This window comes from Lipotes vexillifer, unplaced genomic scaffold, assembly GCF_000442215.2.
Source record: "Lipotes vexillifer unplaced genomic scaffold, Lipotes_vexillifer_v1.1 scaffold334, whole genome shotgun sequence".
NCBI lineage: Eukaryota > Metazoa > Chordata > Mammalia > Artiodactyla > Lipotidae > Lipotes > Lipotes vexillifer.
The window spans coordinates 193,282-217,342 of record NW_006799673.1 but is presented as its reverse complement, the minus strand read 5'-3'; the positions used below and the strand labels follow the sequence as shown (position 1 = coordinate 217,342).

General features: G+C 42.4%; 1 protein-coding gene across 1 annotated transcript in view; it reads left to right on the top strand.

Moving 5' to 3' along the window:
• Positions 1 to 23,993: 23,993 nt before the first annotated feature.
• UBE2Q2 (ubiquitin conjugating enzyme E2 Q2) overlaps positions 23,994 to 24,061 on the top strand; it is a 71,487-nt gene continuing 71,419 nt past the window's right edge. The window contains exon 1 of the mRNA XM_007471841.1: positions 23,994 to 24,061. This exon is cut by the window's right edge and continues 285 nt beyond it. The gene's annotated coding sequence lies outside the window, so the exon portion shown is untranslated.

Sequence of the window (24,061 nt, the reverse complement as noted above, 5' to 3'; positions counted from 1 at the left end):
TTCCTGTAGCCATATGATGCAAGCAGATGACCTGTGGTTAGCCTGGGGAGAGGAAGCCTTCTTGTAGCAACAGAGGCTGTGGAGGCAGTCCTGCTCAGCCCTAGGGCAACCACTTCAGCCCAGACGAGAGTGAAAAGGATGAAGGGCCCCACTGAGCAAATGCCGAGGGTCTCTGGGGGTTGTGGATGCGGGAGGTTCACATCTCTAAGAAATAGTCATCGTCCAAGTCTGTCTTTTCAAATGGTTCTGCCATTAGGCTCCCCTAAAACATTATAAAGTTTATTGGGGTTACCATTTATCAAGCACCTATTATATGCCTGATAATGTACTAAGCAACTTCATGAAGGCCACATGGCTGGAGAGTGGCTGAGCCAGGATGAAAATCCAGGACTCCCAATCTAGTGCTCTAGGAAGAGAGAAACATCTCTGAGGGCTCAGGCTAGCTGCCTTCTGACACATCTTTCTCCAAATGTTCTAAGAGCTCAACCACAGATCCACTTTTCATAAAGCAAACAGAACTAGGATCCCCTTCATTCTAGAGAAAAAAAAAGTTAACTAAGCTCTAGGGCATCCCGTTTCAATCCCATCTATTTGTAAGGCAACTGCTGGGACAGCTCCCCAAACCAAAAGAAACCTTCACAGCTGCCTCTGTGGGCATGGTGTGTCTGCAGATGGAAAGATTCTCCAAGGTGTGCTGAAGGGTCAGGCAGCATCCTCAGTCACAGGTCAAGGGCAGCAAGGTCTGGCCTGGTAGGCATCCCTGTGGGAATCTGCTTGGCTTTCCAGCAAGTTTATTTATTGTTTGTGGTCAAGGAAGCCCTGAGGAGAAGGGGGTGTGGTTGGGCAGAGTTCTGATGTGAGGTCTCTTGTTCTGGGCATAATCTCTTCTCCCAGTCTCAGGGGACTCAAGCCATGTCCCCCAGCCCTCTCTTCCAACCTGATGGCCACCCCTCTGCTCCTCTGACTTAGCCTAGAGCTGTTGGTGGTCCTTTAGGATCTGTGGCCTCAGACCTGGCTCAGTTTCCTCTCCAAAGAGCCATCTGTAGGACCAGAGGATGACTGGCTCTGTCCTAACATGATACTGCACCCCATTTCCTTTTCCTGACTTTCAGTGATCTCTAGCCAGGCTGTTTATACTTCTGATCCCATCAGCATTTCTTATTCTTCCCCTAATTGGATTGCTCACTCCAGCCAATTGAAGCACGCTGCTCTTCTTGACACAGACAGCTCTAGGCACATGGCTGGTGCTCAAAAAATGGGGCATTATGTCAGTTTCATTGATCAGCAGAAGTGATGGCTCAGCTGTAAAGTAAAGTTGTTGCTGCTGGGGGCTCTGAGTTCAAGAGCCCCACCAGACTAAGGGCTCTGAGCTAAAACACCAGAATGCACACACGTGTACCCCTTCTAGCTTGGCTGTGGAGCTTGAGCATTTTCCTGCCTCGTTGATGCAAGTGTAGTTGGCATGATAATAAACCATAGCTAGCAATGATTGAGGACTTACCCTGAGCCAGGAAGTTTGCTAAAAGTTTTCACACAGACTCCCTCATTTCATAATTTCTATTCTTCAGGTCAAGAAACTGAAGCTTAAAGCCGTTAAGTATTTTTTAGCTAGCCATTGCTGAGTCAGGATTTGAACCTAGCAGTCTAACTCCAGGATCCTGTGCCCTTAGCCATTATAATATCCAGTGTCAGCAACTCGAAGTTAATGCGCACGTATTTTCAATTATATTTTAAGAGGGTGACTTTGTGTTTGGGGACATTCCACTTACAAAATCCATTGAGCTAGATATTAACCGAGGATGCATAAAAATTAATGAACTCTGAAAAACATAAAACATGAGCAACATGACATCACTGCAGGAGATATGAGAGCAAATTGCTTTCTTGTGAACATAGTTTCCTGACAGACCATGAGCTAATAATCAGCCTGAACTCAGCAGTGCCCTGTTCCCTTGGGACAGACGCATGCACGCACGCACATCGAGTTGCTTTTTTGTGCCGCTGATAGGAACCCAGGCCCTACCCTGCATTAGTATATGATGAAGCAGTTAAGAAGCAACACAGATCAACTAAAAAAGCAAGTACCCATAGTCAGAGACCAATAATAACATAATGTAGCTATCAACCAACAAAATGTCCAGAATGGGAGGGAATGTGACAAAGACAGCAAATTTTTATCCGATTGCACAAAAAGACGAAAGGGGAGCTACTGGAAGAAGGAAAATCATTTTACACAGTCACCCTATGAGTTGGTGACTTGAGCAGGGCCGTAGGATCAGGCTGGGACTTGAGTCTATGTCTCCCATCTCTTGTGTTCTTGCCATTGTATCATAAGTCAAGATGCAAATGGAAATGAGAAAAGCTCATCCAGCACAGATGATAGGTTTGTGCATCTCAGGGGTGTGGGCAAGGACAAATAAGGTACTGAGGAACAGCCAGTTTGGAAGGCGGAGTAGCCACAGTTTTCATGCTCAACAGGCTCTCCATACAGGAAACAGTAGAAGGCAGATGTTAGCTTTAACGCCCCCTGCCCCTGGTCCCCAGACGCCCTACTCTGTCCTGCTCCCCTGCCCCAGGGTGGTGGTTAAGAGCACAGATGCTGGAGCCAGACGGCCTGGGTTCAAATCCTAGGTCTTTTTACTTACTAAGTGTGAACTCGGGCTATTCCTCAAACTCTCTGTGCCTCAGTTTCTTCATCTACAAAGTAGGAGTAGTAATAGCATCTCTTTGGCAGTGTTGCTGGGAGTATTAAATGAATTAACACATATTAAGAGCTTAGAACACTATGTGGCACTGAGTAAGCGCTCTCTAAAGCTTAGCTACTATTATTATCATCTCTGCTCCTTCTTGAATCCAGACTTTGAGGCTTCCTGCTTTTCCCTGTGGCTTTTCAAATTCAAGAGCTTCTCAGTCATTCTTTCTGCGGCATAAACTTTACACCCGCTTTATGTCAGGATAAAGTCAAATTCCTTGCCCAAGAGTAAGCTGCCCCATGATCTGACTAGGCTTACCCATCCTGCCTCACCCCCTTCGTTCCTTGTTCCTGTCATTCAACATATATGCCTTTGTGAGGGCTGTTCCCTCTGGGGCACCCTTACCCTCACTGCCCTTGGCCCTGTCTCCTGGCTAACTACTGTTCTTTCTTCATTCCTCAGCTCACACATCACATGCCTTAGGAAGCCATTCCAGACCTGACTACCTCTGGCCCCAAATGAATGCCCAGGCTTGTTAGATGTGCCCTGGATCAGATGTGTGCTCCCACAGGATTCCAGTTTTCCTTCCATCCTGGCACTGGTTATACTGCCTTGTGATGATCTATTTGCCTATTACCCCAAAAAGCCAATACACACCTTGGGACACAGACTGTGTCTCTGTCCACCCCCTTCCCCCCACCAAGATATACCTTCTCTGTCCTCCATCCTGCCCTCTGCCCTGGAGGCTGACCTCAAAGGACTGCTTGTATTGGTTTCCTTGCCCTCTGGCTTCCGGTTGGTTTGGGCCAGTTGGGAGAGGCCCCAGCAGGAGACAGGAGGGCGGGAAGTGAGGTCCTGGTGTTTGTTCCTGGCTCCTTCCCTAGGAGATGGCCTCAGGCTGGCTGCTTCCCTCACTGAAGTTCACAGCCGCTCTTCTGGACCCTCTTCTTCCTCCACAAACTATCTGGGGTGAAGAGTCAGCTTGTTTTATTTCCCACTGAGTGAAGAATGATACTTTTAGGAAATACAACTTAAATGAATTATTTAAAAGTGAATTATTAGAAAGATTAAAAAGTAATAACATAAAATATAAGACCAGATTTTTATGACTAGATTTAAAGTCATAAAGCTATATTCAAAAGAAATATAATCAGAGGAAACATAACAGAGGAAAAAGAGAAAAGAATTGCAAACACTATACATACTGCTCATTGAAAGTCTGCATATAGGTGGTTAGTATAAAGAATCGCTGCCCCACACATAAATTCCTGATGTTCTACAATGGTATCTAAACCCAAAATTAGGAAGGATGTAGTAATTGCCCATGTTAAATGCCTACACATCATTGGAAAGAGCAATGTATATGTCAATTTTAAGTTTTTAATGTGACAAATATCTTGCTTTTTGCTTGTTAATTTATCTAATCTAGGTTGGATGAACAACAGTGATACCAACAGGATATGCTGTACATATAATGTTTTTAAAAAATTACACTTTAGAGTAATTAGTCTCAAAAAGGTATGTTGACAGGAATAGAAGAAGAGATTTTAAGCAATCTCAGCAGGCTCAGACTATTTGTTTTTTACTTCAGTACAAAATGAGGCAAGTGATGCTACATTTCAAAAGTCATCTCCTTTCCTTTATCAATAGCCAACAAGAACAATTTATCCCATAGAGTTATAGTTCTGGATCTATGAATTTCCTATGCATGGAACTTCTTTTGATGAAAAATAGAACTGAAAATGTTTTATCAAATTTGTAAGGTGTTAGGCGTTAACTTTTCACAGATATGCAATATTAGCATTTTCACCAACTTTGTGGATAATTGTTAAGTTTTGGAATATACTATTCTAATTTATAGAAACACTGTTCTTCCAAGCTTCTATCCCTTCCTTGCGTGAAAGTATTAGGATCGTTAGAAATACTCAAGATATCAAACCAAAAAGCAGGTCTGGCTGTCCAACCTGAAAAAGTTGGGATCAAACTAGTACCTTATTTTGCAGAAACAGAGTTTGATTCTGTAGTTCAAACATTCCTGACAAAACTTTTCCCTTAGATAGCCATCATACTTCAGGGTATAATTACAGTTGTTTATGATCAGCTTCCAGATTATCACAAAATAAAGAAAATGGTCTCAAATCGAACACATTCACTAGCCTTTAAGGAATGAACAATTTTTGCTAAGTCACCTAGCACAAGAAACTTTAGCTTACTTTGTATTAATTTATTTCTTGCAGGGTGGGGTGGTGGGGAGGAGAGTACGACTTTCTCAATGAAGGAAGTAGCATGTTGATTTACATTCTGACACATGCTTCCTAGTCTGAATAAGTACCCCAGAATGTTTTCCTGTCATTGCAGCTGCATCAGCAGAACATATTCCTCCATAAAACCTAAGCTTCAGACTACAATTCCTGATACTGATCACATACTTTGATGTTATGGCAATGTCAAAATGCAATAGAATTTTCTAAAAGTCTACTTTCAATTGCCATACATGTCTCTCATAGACTGGTAACAGTGTACAGACCTGCACAGGTCCCCAGATCACACTTGGGGTAACACTGATTCTCTCTTATTCCAACTCCCAAGTAATCACTCCCTCCCCTCAAGCCTAGGAGTGGAAACAGCTTAGTTGTGTTAGGTTACTGCCCTGTTCCTCGTGAGTCCTCCACAAATACACCTTTACACATTATTATTTTGTTAATAGACCTCCTCCTTAAATTATCTGAATCTAAGAGTGCCATCTGTTTTCTCTTGGGAAATGTTTTCTGATACAACCTCCTAATGTAGCAGTCTGCCCAGCACAGAGAAGATACATGTTTCCTAAATGAATGACAAAATAGTGCTTTGAAGAAATAATATAGTATTTTGCAGGAGGTTCAGAAAAAGAGAGGGGCAAAGCTACACTATGAATGTGTGTCTCTTTCTGAGATGGTCATTATCCCCTCTAGATCTGGAGTCCTAGGCCAGAGCCACCACTAGCTCCTACACTGCCCTTGTGCGAAACAGGAAAAGCCACAGGCTCCGGAAGGAAGTGGGTCCCAAAACACAGGGTTTGAAGCGTTGAGTGTGGACTGGCTTTCAGCCCCCCAAACCACGTACCCTGTTCTTGAACAAAACATATAATCTTAACACAGCTTGTCACTCCTTCTTAGAAATGTGATCGATTAAGTATGATTCTCTGAGGAAGTCTATTACAGCTCAGATTTTGTGGAAATGTGATATTTTTGTTTGCAGCGTGATCTTTTTCACACATTTCCTCCTTAGCTTCCTGAATGTGGGAGGAGAGCCCTGGATGGCAGAGCTCAAATAGGTGTATTATAATGCAATTGGGCCACAGAATCTCTGGGGGCAAATGCTTCTTGCAGTTCTGGATATAATTGCTTTGCTCCTGAGAGGCCTTTAAAACCCCAAACTGCATGGTTGGTGACTGAGAATAGCCGGGGGGCAGGGAGGTCGGGGTGCTGTTCTGAGCCTGCTCTTTCTGGCTAGAGCCTGGTACCACTCACACAGAGAGTGCACTGATCCCTGGTGTGGGCTGCGGGGCAGGGGAGGAATAGTTCAAGGAGCAGGGTGGGGATAACCGGACAACTTGTCTGTGTCTTGTGATTCAGATCTTCCTGTTGTAGAGAAGTGATTCTGTTTGACATGAATTCCCAGAATGCCTGACACACCCACATGCAAGCAGGCCCAAACCCATCCTGGAGCCTGTTGTGAATGAACCCGGGGTTTGTGCTGCTTCTGCCCTCAGCATCATTCCACACTCCCCGTTGAGCAGCCTTTCCCGTGTGGAAGTGTCGCTGAGAGCTATGGGTATAGGAAAGTTCAGGTACTTTTACTAAGTTGACTCTCTAAATGCAAATCAAAACTACAATGAGGTATCATCTCACACCGGTCAGAATGGGCATCATCAGCAAATCTACAAACAACAAAGGCTGGAGAGGGTGTGGAGAAAAGCGGACCCTCTTGCACTGTTGATGGGAATGTAAATTGATATAGCCACTATGGAGAACAGTATGGAGGTTCCTTAAAAAACTAAAAATAGAATTACCATATGACCCAGCAATCCCACTACTGGGCATATACCCAGAGAAAACCATAAGTCAAAAAGACACATGCAACTCAGTGTTCACTGCAGCACTATTTACAGTAGCCAGGTCGTGGAAGCAACCTAAATGCCCATTGACAGATGAATGGATAAAGAAAATGTGGTACATATATACAATGGAATATTACTCAGCCATAAAAAGGAACGAAACTGGATCATTTGTAGAGATGTGGATACAGAGTGAAGTAAGTCAGAAAGAGAAAAACAAATATCGTATATTAACGCATATATGTGGAATCTAGAAAAATGGTACAGATGAACTGGTTTGCAAGGCAAGGCAGACGTAGAGACACAGATGCAGAGAACAAACGTATGGACACCAAGTGGGGAAAGCGGTGGGGGGTGGTGTGAATTGGGAGGTTGGGATTGACATATATACACTAATATGTATAAAACAGATAACTAGTAAGAACCTGCTGTATTAAAGATAAAATAAAATAAAATTCAAAAAAAATAAATAAATTGACTCTCTAATTCTCAAGCCCAAGAGGGAAAGTTGTTTTTAGGGGAACCAGTTCCCAGTCTTTGCTAGAAGCTTGACACGCCTTAACTTCTTCTCTTATTTCTTAATCTGCCAAACAGATGGGTCAGCTGTTGGTTTGGTGGTGATGACAGGGATATTTACTCTGTAATCAAGCCAAGAGAGGTGAGATGGGGAGGACCTGGGAAAGGTGAATCTAGAAACCTGGGGAAAGATACTGCTCTTCTTTTCCAGAACTGCAGTCAACATAGTGACACCCTTTCATGTGGCCACTGGAGTCATCACTAGAAAGTAATACTGCATTTGGAAACTGAAGAAATCTCAGAGACCATTCATTATCTCTTTGTTTTAAAGAGTAGGACAATGAAACTCAATGAAATTTATAATCGCTGAAAATTACCTGGGAAATGATGAAACCAAGGTTAGAACCCAGGTCTTGTGGCTATTAGTTCAGTGTGATTTCTACTACGCTATGCTGCTTCTTAAAGTAACTTTCTTATCACTCACTCATTTATTCATCAAATATTTACTGTGTAGTACTATGTGCCTGACACTGTGGTATATATGCTGGGATAGATAAATGATATGTGCTTGGACTATAGCAATGAACAAGAAGACATTGTCCTCATGGACTTTAAGTGTAGTGAGAAGACATATTACATATTATATAATTATTTATAATTATATAAATAAGCAATTACAAGGGTGATGAACGCCACAAAGAATTTGAGGGTACTATTAGAGCTCATAAAAGCAGGCCTTACCTAGCCCAGGCGACAGTGATGGAAGTTAGATCTGGGAAGCCTTCCCTGAGGAAGTGACATTTAAGCTGAGACTTGAAGGATTAGTAGAAGATAGTGAGGTAAAGGGTCTAGGAGATGGGAAGAGAAATCTGGACAGAGGGAAAGACATGCACAAAGGTCGTGACGCAGGACAGAGATGGTACTTTGAAGTAACTGAAAACAGATTCATGGCCTAGTATATAAATGATCAGAAGGAGAGGGCTGTAAAATGGTTTGGGAAGGTAGGCAGACTGCAAGCCATGGTCAGGATTCTAGACTTCATCCTAAGAGTAACAGGAAACCAGTGAAGGGTTTTAAACCTAGAGGAGTTATGATCAGATTTTTAAAAGATCACTGAGAAGACTGCACTTGTGGAGAGCAAAAGTGGATGCAGGGAATTACTTAGGAGGCTGTTGCAACAGCTCAGGTGAGAGAAGATGGTGGCTTGGGCCAGGGCAGGGGTAGTAGATATGGAGAGAAGTGAAGAAGACATTCAAAAATAATGAGGAGGTACACCCACAGAACTTGGTACTAAATGGATGTGAAAAATGAGGGAAGAGGGGAGGTATCAAGAGTAGCTCTCAGGTGTTAGCATGAAATGGGGAAATGGTGGGAATTCCCTGGCAATCCAGTGGTTAAGACTCCACACTCCTAATGCAGGGGCCACAGGTTCAATCCCTGGTCAGGGAACTAAGATCCTGCATGCCACCCAGTGTGGCCAAAAAAAAAAAAGAAGAAGAAATGGGGAAATGGTGGTGTATTCATGGAACTAGGGAATGCTGCAGGAGGAGCATCCTCCAGGGAAAGACCCAGAGTTTGGATGTGTTAAGTTTGAGGGGCCTGGGAGACAAAAGGAGAAGATACTGAGAAGGCAATCAAATATATAGGACTGCAGTGCAGACAAGAGGTCTGCCTTAGGAATAGAAATTTGGGGATAATGTCATAGAGACTGTAATTGAAGCCATGGAGGAGATCACTTAGGAAGAGAGAAGAGGACAAGAAGAAAAGAGACAAATAAAGGAAATAACCAAAGGGTCTATTCCATTGCAAGAAATAATGTACCTCTAAGAACATATAACACCTTTGTTTTTAAGATCATTGCTGACTATTAAGCTATTGTTTCTCTGTTTCAAACCCACCCTTCTATACTCTGCTTGGGGTATTGGGGCTACAGACTATATTCCTCTTCTGCGTACTGGGTGGTAGGAGTTGCTTGAAGGCATCTGAAAGGTTGGAGAACGGAGAAGGGATCTGTGCTTTCCTTGTTATTGCTTCCTGTTTCTGTCAGCATCCCCCCAGCAGCAGTCTTTCATCCTGGTGGTGGCAGTTGTCTTGAGGAGCAGCAAGCAGTTCCATACGCAGTATTTACACGCTCTGAGACCCAGTCTTACACAACCCCTCAGAGACATCAGCCTTGCTGCCACAAAATCCCAATATCTTCACTACTGTGCTTACTTCAAGATCATTTTCCCCGAGTCTGGCCTCCTCATCATGTTACTCACATGTTACCATCCAAGAATATGTTAGAAACTTCGTCAAGCACCTGCAACCTAGCTGCAAGGGAGTCTGGAGCTGTGAGTTCTGACTCCTACATTGAGGTGGTGGGATTCATAAAGTGGGAACTGGGAACTGCAAAAGCATGGCTTCTAGCAGCCTAAGGCTGCATGCCTGGGACAACCCAGCTGCCTCCCGAGTGCCTGTCTGGAAAAGCTCAGGGCTGTCAAAGGAATTTACGGTCTGTTCCAGCCAACACCTGAGGAAAGGCATCTGATCTCCCTTTCTTAGAGCATTTATCAGAAGGGACTTGCAATTATGAATCCTTTTTCTGTCCCCTCCAGATGTTTATGTATCTCCTACAAGTCAGGAGTGTCTTTTACAAGAACCTGAAAACAATTCCTCTAAAATGTTATCATCAAGAGGGATAGGGCCTCTGTCTCCCAGTCTGTGTGGGAGGAGAGAATCCTAACTTCCATAATTGCCAGCTATCAGACACAGCTGGGCAAATCACATGTACACCTGGCAACCCTTTGTAACTTTCTACTTGAGTTCCCTCTTTCTCCCCCTCGCTGCTCCTTCCTTCTCCTTTTAAAATGCGCTGTCACCTCTGTACAAATCAGAGCACAGTATTTCCTGTGCTCTCAGTAGTTACTGAATAAACTCTGTTTAGATCACTTTTACTCATGTCCAGCTGTATTTATCTTTGACAGAACCTTCCCAAATATAAAAAGATGATTTAAAGCATGACTGGAAGCCATGGATATAGCAAATATCACAGGGATTTAGTTGTTCTTTATTTTTTAAAATTATTTGCCTCTTGCCAGGAAGGAGGTAAGGAATCATACTAAAAGACATTATCCAATAAGAGGGATAAGATAAGGCTAAAAAGGAAAATTTTAAAGTCCTGAGAGAAAGGAATTGTTTTGGTTAGGGTACAGGCTAAGCTGGTATAAATAGAGACCGCAAAATATAGTGTTTAAACTAGAAAGAAGTTTGTCTCTTACATAACAATCAGGAGATACCTTCAAAAGCTGGGAGGGTGGCTCCTCCATCATTAACATGTGGTTTCTGTCACTGAGTCCAGGTTGGCTGTTCTGGTCTTAGCATCCCCTCCAGAGGAAAGTGGGGAGTCAGGGTGGGGGAGTAGTAGAGTGTCTGACCCCTCCTTTTAAGGGCAAGACTTGGAAGTAGTGTACATCCTTCCAGCCACACACCACGGTCCATAACTAGGCTATTTGGCCACAGTTACCTGCGAAGAAAGTTGAAAAAGACGTCTCTGGTTAGGTAGCCCTATGTCCAATTTAAATTCTTATTTTGAAAGAGGAGAATGGGGGGGCGTTGGGGCGGGGCAGGCATGGACAACTATGGTCTGTCACAGAGAGAACACAAATATCCAAAGTAAAGAAATCTGTGATTGAGCTATGCCCACCAGAGCAACAGTCAGCTCTACCCACCACCAGTCCCTCCCATCAAACCTCTTAGACAGCCACATCCACCAGAGGGCAGAGAGCAGAAGCAAGAAGAACTAAAATCCTGCAGCCTGTGGAACAAAAACCACATTCACAGAAATATAGACAAGATGAAAAGGCAGAGGGCTATGTACCAGATGAAGGAACAAGATAAAACCCCAGAAAAGCAACTAAATGAAGTGGAGATAGGCAACCTCCCAGAAAAAGAAATCAGAATAATGGTAGTGAAGATGATCCAGGACCTCGGAAAAACAATGGAGGCAAAGATCGAGAAGATGTGAGAAATGTTTAACAAGAACAAACAAACACAGATGAACAACACAATAACTGAAATGAAAAATACACTAGAAGGAATCAATGGCAGAATAACTGAGGCAGAAGAACGGATAAGTGACCAGGAGGACAGAATGGTGGAATTCACTGCTGCACAACAGAATAAAGAAAAAAAAAAAGGATGAAAAGTAATGAAGACAGGCTAAGAGACCTCTGGGACAACATTAAATGCAATAACATTCGCATTATAGGGGGTCCCAGAAGGAGAAGAGAGAGAGAAAGGACCCGAGAAAATACTTGAAGAGATTATAGTCAAAAACTTCCCTATCATGGGAAAGGAAATAGCCACCCAAGTCCAGGAAGCACAGAGAGTGTCATACAGGATAAACCCAAGGAGAAACATGACAAAACATGTAGTAATCAAATTGGCAAAAATTAAAGACAAAGAAAAATTATTAAAGCAGCAAGGGAAAAACGACAAATAACATACAAGGGAACTCCCATAAGGTTAACAGCTGATTTTTCAGCAGAAACTCTACAAGCCAGAAGGGAGTGGCATGATATACTTAAAGTGATAAAAGGCAAGAACCTAAAACCAAGATTACTCTACCTGGCAAGGATCTCATTCAGATTCAACGGAGAAATCAAAAGCTTTACAGGCAAGCAAAAGCTAAGAGAATTCAGCACCACCAAACCAGCTCTACAACAAATGCTAAAGGAACTTCTCTAAGTGGGAAACACAAGAGAAGAAAAGGACCTACAAAAACAAACCCAAAACAATTAAGAAAATGGTCATAGGAACATACATATCGATAATTACCTTAAACGTGAATGGATTAAATGCTCCAAACAAAGGACACAGGCTTGCTGAATGGATACAAAAACAAGACCCATATATATGCTGTCTACAAGAGACCCACTTCAGACCTAGGGAACCGTACAGACTGAAAGTGAGGGGATGGAAAAAGATATTCCATGCAAATGGAAATCAAAAGAAAGCTGGAATAGCTATGCTCATATCAGATAAAATAGACTTTAAAATAAAGAATGTTACAAGAGACAAGGAAGGACACTACATAATGAACCAGGGATCAATCCAAGAAGAAGATATAACAATTATAAAAATATATGCACCCAACATAGGAGCACCTCAATACATAAGGCAACTGCTAGCAGCTTTAAAAGAGGAGATCGACAGTAACACAATATTAGTGGGGGACTTTAACACCTCACTTACGCCAATGGACAGATCATCCAAAATGAAAATAAATAAGGAAACAGAAGCTTTAAATGACACAATAGACCAGATAGATTTAATTGATATTCATAGGACATTCCATCCAAAAACAGCAGATTACACTTCCTTCTCAAGTGCGCATGGAACATTCTCCAGGATAGATCACATCTTGGGTCACGACTCAAGCCTCAGTAAGTTTAAGAAAACTGAAATCATATCAAGCATCTTTTCTGACCACAATGCTATGAGATTAGAAATGAATTACAGGGAAAAAAATGTAAAAAACACAAACACATGGAGGCTAGACAGTACATTACTAAATAATCAAGAGATCACTGAAGAAATCAAAGAGGAAATCAAAAATTACCTAGAGACAAATGACAATGAAAATACAATGATCCAAAACCTATGGGATGCAGCAAAAGCAGTTCTAAGAGTGAAGTTTATAGCTAAAGCAGCCTACCTCAAGAAACAAGAAAAATTTCAAGTAAACAATCTAACCTTACACCTAAAGGAACTAGAGAAAGAAGAACAAACAAAACCCAAAGTTAGCCGGAGGAAAGAAAGCATAAAGCTCAGAGCAGAAATAAATGAAATAGAAACAAAGAAAACAATAGCAAAGATCAATAAAACTAAAAGCTTGTTCTTTGAGAAGATAAACAAAATGGATAAACCATTAGCCAGACTCATCAAGAAGAGGAGGGAGAGGACTCAAATCAATAAACTTAGAAATGGGCTTCCATGGTGGCGCAGTGGTTGAGAGTCTGCCTGCTGATGCAGGGGACATGGGTTTGTGCCCCGGTCCGGGAAAATCCCACATGCCATGGAGCGGCTAGGCCCGTGAGCCATGGCCACTGAGCCTGCACATCCGGAGCCTGTGCTCCGCAACGGGAGAGGCCGCAACAGAGGACCACGTACCGCAAAAAAGAAAATAATAATAAAAAATAAACTTAGAAATGAAAAAGGAGACGTTACAACAGACACCGCAGAAATACAAAGCATCCTAAGAGACTACTACAAGCAACTCTATGCCAATAAAATGGGCGACCTGGAAGAAATGGACAAATCCTTAGAAAGGTATAACCTTCCAAGACTGAACCAGGAAGAAACAGAAAATATGAATAGACCAACCACAAGTAATGAAATTGAAACCGTGATTAAAAATCTTCCAACAAACAAAAGTCCAGGACCAGAGGGCTTCACAGGTGAAGTCTATCAAACATTTAGAGAAGAGCTAACACCCATCTTTCTCAAGCTCTTCTAAAAAATTGCAGAGGAAGGAACACTCCCAAACTCATTCTATGAGGTCAGCATCACCCTGATACCAAAAGCAGACAAAGATACTACAAAAAAAGAAAATTACACACCAATATCACTGATGAATATAGATGCAAAAATCCTCGACAAAATACTAGCAAACAGAATCCAGCAACACATTAAAAGGATCATACACCATGATCAAGTGGGATTTATCCCAGGGATGCAAGGATTCTTCAATATATGCAAATCAATCAATGTGATACACCACATTAACAAATTGAAGAATAAAAACCATATGATCATCTCAATAGATGCAGAAAAAGCTTTTGACAATATTCAACACCCAATTTGATAAAAACTCTCCAGAAAGTGGGCATAGAGGGAACCTACCTCAACATAATAAAGGCCATATACGGCAAACCCACAGCAAACATCGTTCTCAATGCTGAAAAACTGAAAGCATTTCCTCTAAGATCAGGAACGAGACACTGTTATTCAATATAGTTTTGGAAGTCCTGGACACAGCAATCAGAGAAGAAAAAGAAATAAAAGGAATCCAAACTGGAAAAGAAGAAGTGAAACTGTCACTCTTTGCAGATGACATGATACTATACATAGAGAATCCTAAAAATGCCACCAGAAAACTACTAGAGCTAATCAATGAATTTGGTAAAGTTGCAGGATACAAAATAATGCACAGAAATCTCTTGCATTCCTATACACTAATGATGAAAAATCTGAAAGAGAAATTATGGAAACACTCCCGTTTACCATTGCAACAAAAAGAATAAAATACCTAGGAATAAAGCTACCTAAGGAAACAAAAGACCTGTATGCAGAAAACTATAAGATACTGATGAAAGAAATTAAAGATGATACCGACAGATGGAGAGATATACCATGTTCTTGGATTGGAAGAATCAATATTGTGAAAATGACTATACTACCCAAAGCAATCTACAGATTCAATGCAATCTCTCTCAAATTACCAGTGGCAGTTTTTACGGAACTAGAACAAATCATCTTAAAATTTGTATGGAGACACAGAAGAACCCCGAATAGCCAAAGCAGTCTTGAGGGAAAAATACGGAGCTGGAGGAATCAGACTCCCTAACTTCACACTATACTACAAAGCTACAGTAATCAAGACAATACGGTACTGGCACAAAAACAGAAACATAGATCAATGGAACAAGATAGAAAGCCCAGAAATAAACGCACCCACCTATGGTCAACTAGTCTATGACAAAGGAGGCAAAGATATACAATGGAGAAAAGACAGTCTCTTCCATAAGTGATGCTGGGAAAACTGGACAGCTACATGTAAAAGAATGAAATTAGAACAGTCCCTAACACCATACACAAAAATAAACTCAAAATGGATTCGAGACCTAAATGTAAGACTGGACACTATAAAACTCTTAGAGGAAAACATAGGAAGAACACTCTTTAACATAAATCACAGAAAGATCTTTTATGATCCACCCGTTAGAGTAATGGAAATTAAAACAAAAATAAACAAATGGGACCTAATGAAACTTCAAAGCCTTTGCACAGCAAAGGAAACCATAAACACGATGAAAAGACAACCCTCAGAATGGGAGAAAATATTCACAAACGAATGAACGGACAAAGGAGTAATCTCCAAAATATATAAACAACTCATGCAGCTCCATATTAAAGAAATAAACAACCCAATGCAAAAATGGGCAGAAGACCTAAACAGACATTTCTCCAAAGAAGACATACAGATGGCCAAGAAGCACATGGAAAGCTGCTCAACATCACTAATTATTAGAGAAATGCAAATCAAAACTACAGTGCGGTATCACCTCACACCAGTTCGAATGGGCATCATCAGAAAATCTACAAACAACAAATGCTGGAGAGGGTGTGGAGAAAAGGGAACCCTCTTGCACTGTTGGTGGGAATGTAACTTGATACAGCCACTATGGAGAACAGTATGGAGGTTCCTTAAAAAACTAAAAATAGAATTACCATATGATCCAGCAATCCCACTACTGGGCATATAACCAGAGAAAACCATAATTCAAAAAGACACATGCACCCCAGTGTTCACTGCAGCACTATTTACAATAGCCAAGTCATGGAAGCAACCTAAATGCCCATTGACAGACAAATGGATAAAGAAGATGTGGTACAATGGAATATTACTCAGCCATAAAAGGAATGAAGTTGAGTCATTTGTTGAGACTTGGATGGCTCTAGAGACTGTCATACAGAGTGAAGTAAGTCAGAAAGAGAAAAACAAATATCGTATATTAATGCATGTATGTGGAACCTAGAAAAATGGTACAGATGAACCGGTTTGCAGGGCAGAAGTTGAGACACAGATGTAGAGAACAAACGTATGGACACCAAGCGGGGAAAACCGTGGTGGAGTGGGGATGGTGGTGTGCTGAACTGGGCGATTGGGATTGACATGTATACACTGATGTGTATGTAATTGATGACTAATAAGAACCTGCAGTATAAACAAACAAACGAACAACTAATACTAAACTTTCTTTGGGTTATTTGTATGTAAATATGTTAATATAAATGTTTCAGACATTCCATGAAATTTCTAAAAATCTTATATGTTCTGGTATAATGTCATAAGTCATAATTCTAGTTATTACTTTAAAATGTATATCTCAGAAATAACTTAAAAAAAAAAGAAATCTGTGATCATATGCAACCTTCTATCGTGGGGGGCATGTTCTGTCATGCACAGTGTACTCAGCCCGTGACCAATAGCGAACGGGGAGCTGGTGAATGAATACACCAGCGTCTTCCCTTATGGTCGGGATAACTTTGAGGCGTATTCTGTAATGTTCTCAGAGTTCCCTGGAGGGGAATGAGCTATAGTTGCCTATGTGCCACTTTTCAAGAGAATTGACCACTGTTAACATTTTGGTATATCCTTCCAGATATATAAACACAACTTGATTTTAATGGCTGCACGTTATTCCATTGTGAGGACAGACAAAAACTTACATTGGTACATCCAATTCTAAGCACTGGGTCCCTCCTTATATTTTACTATTATAAAAAGAGCTGGAATAAATATTTTAACCCAATTTTTTTTAATTTCAACAATAAGTAGCTCCAAAAGATAACTCTCATTTGAAAAATAAAATAGCAATAACAATACTATCGCCACACCAAAAAAATTAAACAATAATTCCATAATATCAGCAAATATTTAATGTTCAGATTTCTCCAATTGGCTCATAAATGTTTGATGCGTTTAGTAGCATTCCCTTTGGTAACTAAATCTTGACATACGTGCTCAAGTAGCTCTTCAGGATAAATGCTTACATTTGAAAAATTACTGGGTCGAAGGTATATTATGCCTAGCTCTAGAAAGACGTTCTCACTCATTAGCCTTAAACATTCCAAAAGAACATTTTGTAAGAATGTGACAAAATTCCCAAGTGGATGGGATAAGGAGGGAATCTTTTTATTTGAATCTTTCATATGCTGATAACGGAGGGGAGATGATGCTCTGAAAGGTTTCTAGGGATTTACTGTAATAAACCTCAGGCTGATTTCCCTCCTGTCTCCTTTCGTCAGCATCAGGGGTCCGGAGTTCGTCCCATTGTATTAAGTAGCCTCTCTGGAGGAGCATGTGCCCCTTCTCAATAGACCAGGTGGTCTTCCTGAAGGAGCTGGCAGCCCTCACTCAGCAATCAAGAATCTGTCTATAGAACCTGTTATCTTCCTAACGGGAAGATCTATATCTCACTCCAGTGAAGTTTCTGTGCTGCCCTGCCTTCTCAATGCTAATTCATATTTATCTAAATTTACATTTTTATTTATAATTTATATAGAAGCAGGATTATAGTGGAAACGGCTAGACCGACCTGGGTTCAAATTCTGACTTGGTCAGTTACTTGCTGCATGATCTTGGGCAAATTACTTCCCTTTTCTGAAATTCAGTTGTCTGGGAGTATAATGATAGTTTCCTCAGGTTGCTACAATAGTGGAGTAACTTGGCTACTTCAGTAGATACTTGTTGAATGAGTGAATATTTGCTTACTAGAGTCTTAGGGTTTTTTGTTTTTGTTTTTTGAGCTAGAAGAAATCTTAGTGCTCACTGTCTTTATGTTAGAAATAAGAAAACTAAGTTCAGAGAAAATGTGAAATTTGGTCTTCATTTAACATTTATTAAACACTGAGTCTGTCAGGCACTGAAGATATGGTAATTAGCAACAGATGGTTGCTGCTTTCAAGGAGTAAGGAAGGACAGACATGTTTTAAAAAGAAGTGCTGGACTGAGCTAATATGCGGTATTATAGAATAACCTAGTGCTGTGCTGTCCAATATGGTAGCCACTAGCCATGTGTGGCTATTTAAATTTAAATTAATTACAATTAAATAAAAGTAACGTTCAGTTCTTCAGTCACATTAATCACTTTTCAAGTGCCCAATGGCCACATATGGCTAGCGGACAGTGCAAATACAGAACACTTCCATCACTACAGAAAGTTCTGCAGGATAGTGCTGCTTTCGACTTTCTCCCCAGAATAATATTCATATGCATATCTACTTCAAATTCATACAATTTCAGCGTGTTTGCACCTTGGTGAAAGCCCCTTACAATACAGGGAAGAGATGGGCATCGGTAACTAAAAGTAAAATCAAAGATAGGAGTTTTATTATAAGCCAGAGCCCAAACTTGTGAAAATTTCAGCTTAGAACAGTTTCTGGCTGAGTTGGCTGCAGCAGAATAATGAGTCACTTGTTCATTTCAACAGGGACGGGCCCCGTTTCCTGTGCCTCGTGAGGAGCCCTGTGGTTTGGGCATACTGTGGTCTGGGTATATGCGGCCACATAATGATGTGTGCGCTCTTCGGACAGGGAGAGAGGGAGAGAGGTCCTCGCAGCTTCCCTGAGATTTCACTGAAACTAGATCACTTCTCTCACAATTTACTTGCAGTCTCTTTAATTGAAGACGTTACATGGCTTTCACTTCCAGTAGGCTATGTTCACTCTGTGATCACTCATTGGGTGCTTTCTATGTCCCAAGGATTGGGCTAAGTGCTACAGATATGAAGACGATTAAGACAAGAAGTTTATAATCTAGTAGAGGAGACAAACCTAAAACCAGCTAGTCATAACCAAGGCAAAACCAATGAAATAAGTGCCGGAACAGGCAAGGTACTGGGAAATTGGAGAAAAGGAGAGATTAAATTCATTTTATAGGACTAGGGAAGCCTTGAAAAAGGATAAAGGCATTTGAGAGTAGCCCTGCAGGATATGTTGAAACAGAGTAGCATGGAATATGCTGTCACTGGGAATTATTCCACATTCAAGTTCTTGAAGTTTGCAATTCCGTACACGTTGTGATTTCTCCCACTCCTTCTTTCATTACTGAACTTGCTCTGTCTCCCTGGAGACTTCCAGACTCTCAAGCCCACCTTCTTCTCATGGTCCTTCATGTGCATCCACGTGGGACTCCATGGTCAGAGTTTTCAACCCATTTTTGTCAGCGCTCCGTTGTCCTCTGGCTTCTGTATTTATCTGTCTTGCCCATCCCTGAACGTGCCTTGCTATATTCAAGGTCATTTATTCAGCATGAGGTCTCTCAACAACCCTCCACTCTAACTCAACCTTTCTTTGTGTGTTCCCCAGTTCTCTCCCCCACCCCCATCCTCCTTGCAGGGGGAATTTCTCTCTGTGAGTAGCTCCTTATCCCATCCTTTCCCTCCTCTTCCAGAACCTAGTTCTACGCCTTATCTCCCCTCTTGTGTCTTCAGTTTTCATTGCCTGTAAATGGCTCTCTCCTTAGGGGCAGATCCAGGTTTTGTAGGGCCTGAAGCTTATTCAATCTGGAGAGCTCTCTTCAAGAAAAAGAATACAAAATTACAAATACCCACTTAAAACCAAAAGCTAATATTTATACAGAAGGGGGCCTGTGCCTGTGTAAGGGGCCCTAAATCTTAAGTGACACAGTAAATCCACCTCTGTCCATACTATAATAAAAACAATACAAAACCCCAAAGCTTCCCTTTGCTATGCTACTACATGACTGTTCATTTTTCTTTCTCATCACTCTGAAACCTTTCAAGGTAGCAGTCTACATACACTGTCTCCACTTCCACCCCATGCCCATCATTCTATTGTTTTCTCTAAAACACCATTGACCTCCTAATCCCTAAAGCCCATGGCTTTTTCTTGGTTCTGATCTTTCTTGCCCTTTCCACAAATAATTTGACACACGGGTCATCCTCTGACTTTCGATTTCGACTATCATCCCGTTTGGCTGATCCACAAGTATATGTCCCTTGCTCTGACTTCCCTTATAAACTCCAGACCTATAATACAATTCTCTGTGTGAGGTCCCATCAGCACCTCAAATTCGTCTTCGTCTGGCTGTGTCAATAGTATCACTCCTTCCCAGCCACCTGCCCTAGAAATTTCAAATTGTTACTTTAAACAAAGCAACACTTCTCTCCCTTCCTCTATCCCTGAATCAGCTCTAAGATCTAGCCGTTCTACTCTAGAAATATCCCTAGAATCAGTATAGTCTTTCCATGCCCACTGCCATTTCTATTTCAGTGTTTCTCACTATTGACTTGGACCAATCCAAAAGACTCTATTGTTTGGAGCTGGAGAATGTCTGAGTTGGATGTGACTTGCCCCATGGAATTAATGGCACGCCAGATCTAGAATCTGGGTTTCCTGCCTCTTCTTTGTGGGCTGCTTGACAGTTTTAAACCCATTGTAATCTATTTTGTGCACTAATGCCAGATTAATCTTCTTAAAAGTGATGACTCTCACCAAATGAAACTGTAGTAGTCCCAGGTATTTCAGGGTTCCAAAATCCAGGCTCAAATAAAATCTCAACTATATCTTCTTTTTGGCACCTTGCTGTACTATATAATCAGCTGGGCTCTTGGATGTATTCTGAACATGGCCATACTTTTATGCAAATAATTTCTGGAATTAATTTCTTCCTCCTCTGATATGTCATAGTTCAGTAGGTTGAACCTCTTATCAAATGTGATCTGATGTTGTCTTTATTTATGAGTCTGTAGTAGACATTATGGTTGAGTCCCCAATATCCATTCCACCCCAGATGACTGGAAGTCCAATGAATGATCCCATCCATTTACCTGTAATTGGTTTAGGGGTAGGCTTGTGACACATTTCTGGCCAACGACACAGAAGAGAAGTCAGCTGGGTATATTCTTGGAAAATCCCCATGTCTTGGAAGGAGACATGGCAGAAACAGTCCTTTCCGATTCTGGATATTGTTATGTCTGGATGTGACCTGCAAGAACAGCTCCAGCCACCTTGCTCTCATCTTGACAAAGGAAGTAGAGAGTCTGCGCTCTTGATATTATCAAAGCTTTAGTCAACCAATCCTAGTGCCTGCCCTGATTCTGGACTTCCTATTATGTGAAGTAATATATTTCCTTATTGTCCAAGCCACTTTAAGTCACATTTTTCTGTTATTTGCACCAGGAAACAATGCTTTGTTTCTGATGCTAGATTTTAAGCTTCTTGAATTCAGGGACTGTATCTATTTACATTTCTAGCTCTCTTAGGGCTTGGAACACAGCAGATACTCAAAAAATGGGACTGTGAAATTAATATATATATTTATATATATTTCTGAGATATAACTAGTAAAAGTGTTTGCAATTTATAAAGCTCTATTTTCTCATAGCAATTTAGAGATAACAAAATAAAGTTTAGATAGATTAAATAACTTATTCAGGGAATTTTATTTCTCAAAGTCATACCAAGTTCTGAACAATTTGTTCTCTTTGTCTCAAGTCCTTGTCTGTGACTGCCATGCCTGTTAGGGTCCCAAAAGTACTGGGGACTGAAGGAAAAAAAAGCAGCAAGCCATACTTGTGCTTAACCCAGCAATAATGCCAATACAGTATCCTAGTTATTTCTGGCTCAGAGCTCAGGACTGGAACCCCTTCTTCTCCCAGTCCCAGTTCATAGTGGTACCTCTAGTGCCAGGACCAGGAATCCCCATAAATACAACACTTTACATGCAGAGGTATTTTCCTGGGAAGATGGATCATAGCTTTTATTAGAGGGTTTCTCAGAGGGGTCTGTGACCCCTTGAAAGGCAATATAACACGATATGATATCTCAGAAGTAAATGAAAATAAAAACTTTTAAAATGTTCCCCATTTAGTGGACTTACTACCTCCCAGTGTTGTTCTGAATTTTGTTATCTAAAGGACCAGTAGACAAGGGACCATTTGTAGATCATGAAGTAGGATACATTTAGGCACCAGAGAAGGCTAGGTACCTCCAGTCAAGACCAGTGCAAAAGGAAAATGCAGAGCCCCTTGCTGGAAAATTATTAGCAGAGCATTAAACCAAGCACAAGGCCCTTCTAAGCCAGGACCCCTATGCAACTACAGGTTGCACACCCATGAAACTGGTCCTGCCTCTAGGACATACCACTAAACACACTATTAATTACCTGCCCAATTATGTTATATTCCTTTGGACTGCCACGAAGTCCTCCATCCATTTTGGGGGCAACTAGAATATGCCAGGGATTGTGTTAAGTGCTGTGGATTCCAGATAGGAGCATACATTCATAACATTGGGTGTCTATTACATAAAAGGCCTTGTTCTAGGTTCTGGGACTATGGCTCTGCATAAGACATTCATGTTGGGCAGAAACAATAAATAAACAGGAAAAATATCAGATAGTGACAGGTGATGAGAAAGAAATTAACATAGGATGATGTGATACAGGGTGACTAGGTGGCTGTTTTTATGTTTTAAACATCCTTATTGGAGGGGCTTCCCTGGTGGCGCAGTGGTTGAGAGTCCGCCTGCCAATTCAGGGGACACGGGTTCGTGCCCCGGTCTGGGAAGATCCCACATGCCGCGGAATGGCTGGGCCGGTGAGCCATGGCCGCTGAGCCTGCGCGTCCGGAGCCTGTGCTCTGCAACGGGAGAGGCCACAACAGTGAGAGGCCCACATACCGCAAAAACAAAACAAAACAAAACAAAAAAACCCACATCTTTATTGGAGTATAATTGCTTTACAATGGTGTGTTAGTTTCTGCTTTATAACAAAGTGAATCAGCTATACATATACGTATACATATATGCCCATATCTCCTCCCTCTTGCCTCTCCCTCCCACCCTCCCTATCCCCACCCCCCTAGGTGGTCACAGAGCACCAAGCTGATCTCCCTGTGCTATGTGGCTTCTTCCCACTAGCTATCTATTTTACATTTGGTAGTGTATATATGTCCATGCCTAGGTGGCTATTTTAGATTAGGTGGTCAGGGAGGCCCTTCCTGAGATGACATTTGAACTAAGACTGTACTGAAAATAGGCCAGCCCTGCCTCCATGGGAGGTGGAGAGAGTTATCTTAAGCTTAGGCAATGACAAAAGCTCAAGGCTGGAAAGAGGGAGAGAAAATGAATGCCACAGTGAACAGAAGTAGTGGGTAAGGGGAAAGATGAAATTGCGAGAGGTGGGAGGGAGCAGCCGGCAGAGACCAAATTACCATTTTTTGGTAAAAGGATTGTTTGAGAGCAAAGGAGTGAGCAGAGTCCGGCGAGAAGGTCCTGGCAGGAACTCAGGCTAAAGTGGTGGCTAAGTGACTAGGATGAGAATAGCGGAGATGAAGTTAGGTGGGCCGATACGGATCCCGAAGGCTCCTCACAGCCCGCAGTCTCCCACCAGGGAGGGCCCGGGGCTGGGTCAGGTGAGTGCGTGGCCCGCTCGTAGCCTCGCGGAGCACCGCCCCCAGGGGCCGGCGCGCATCCGCTGCCCCGCCGACGTGGCCGGCGCAGTAGGCCGCGCACGTGTCTGGTCTAGGGCTGGAGAACAGGGGAGCGCGGGGGTCTCAGGTTCCTGGTGATCAGAGGCCGGGGCGCCAGCTGGCCCGAGCCTGGCGTCCGCGGGCGCGAGCAGAGCAGTTGGGCCGGGCGGAAGGGGGCTGGGTCACGGTGAGGAGGGGGCGGCCTGGCGGGCGCGCGCGGTAGCCGCGTGCACGCGCCGGGGCGGGGAGGGATGGGGGCGGGGTGGGGGCAGCCCTTTCCCAGGCGGTAGCGGGGGCAGCCCTTTCCCAGGGCGGTAGCGGGGGTGGTGTCGCTGTTGCCCTCTTAAGCCGCGGGGCAGCCGCCTCCTGCCGGTGGAGTCAGTTACAAAGGGAGCAGCCGCCCAGGCCGCCACACAGCCCCTCGCCATTTTCCAGCCCCGACCGACGCGGGCCGCGGCAGCGGGGAGAGGCGGAGCTGCGAGAGCGCGGCCCGG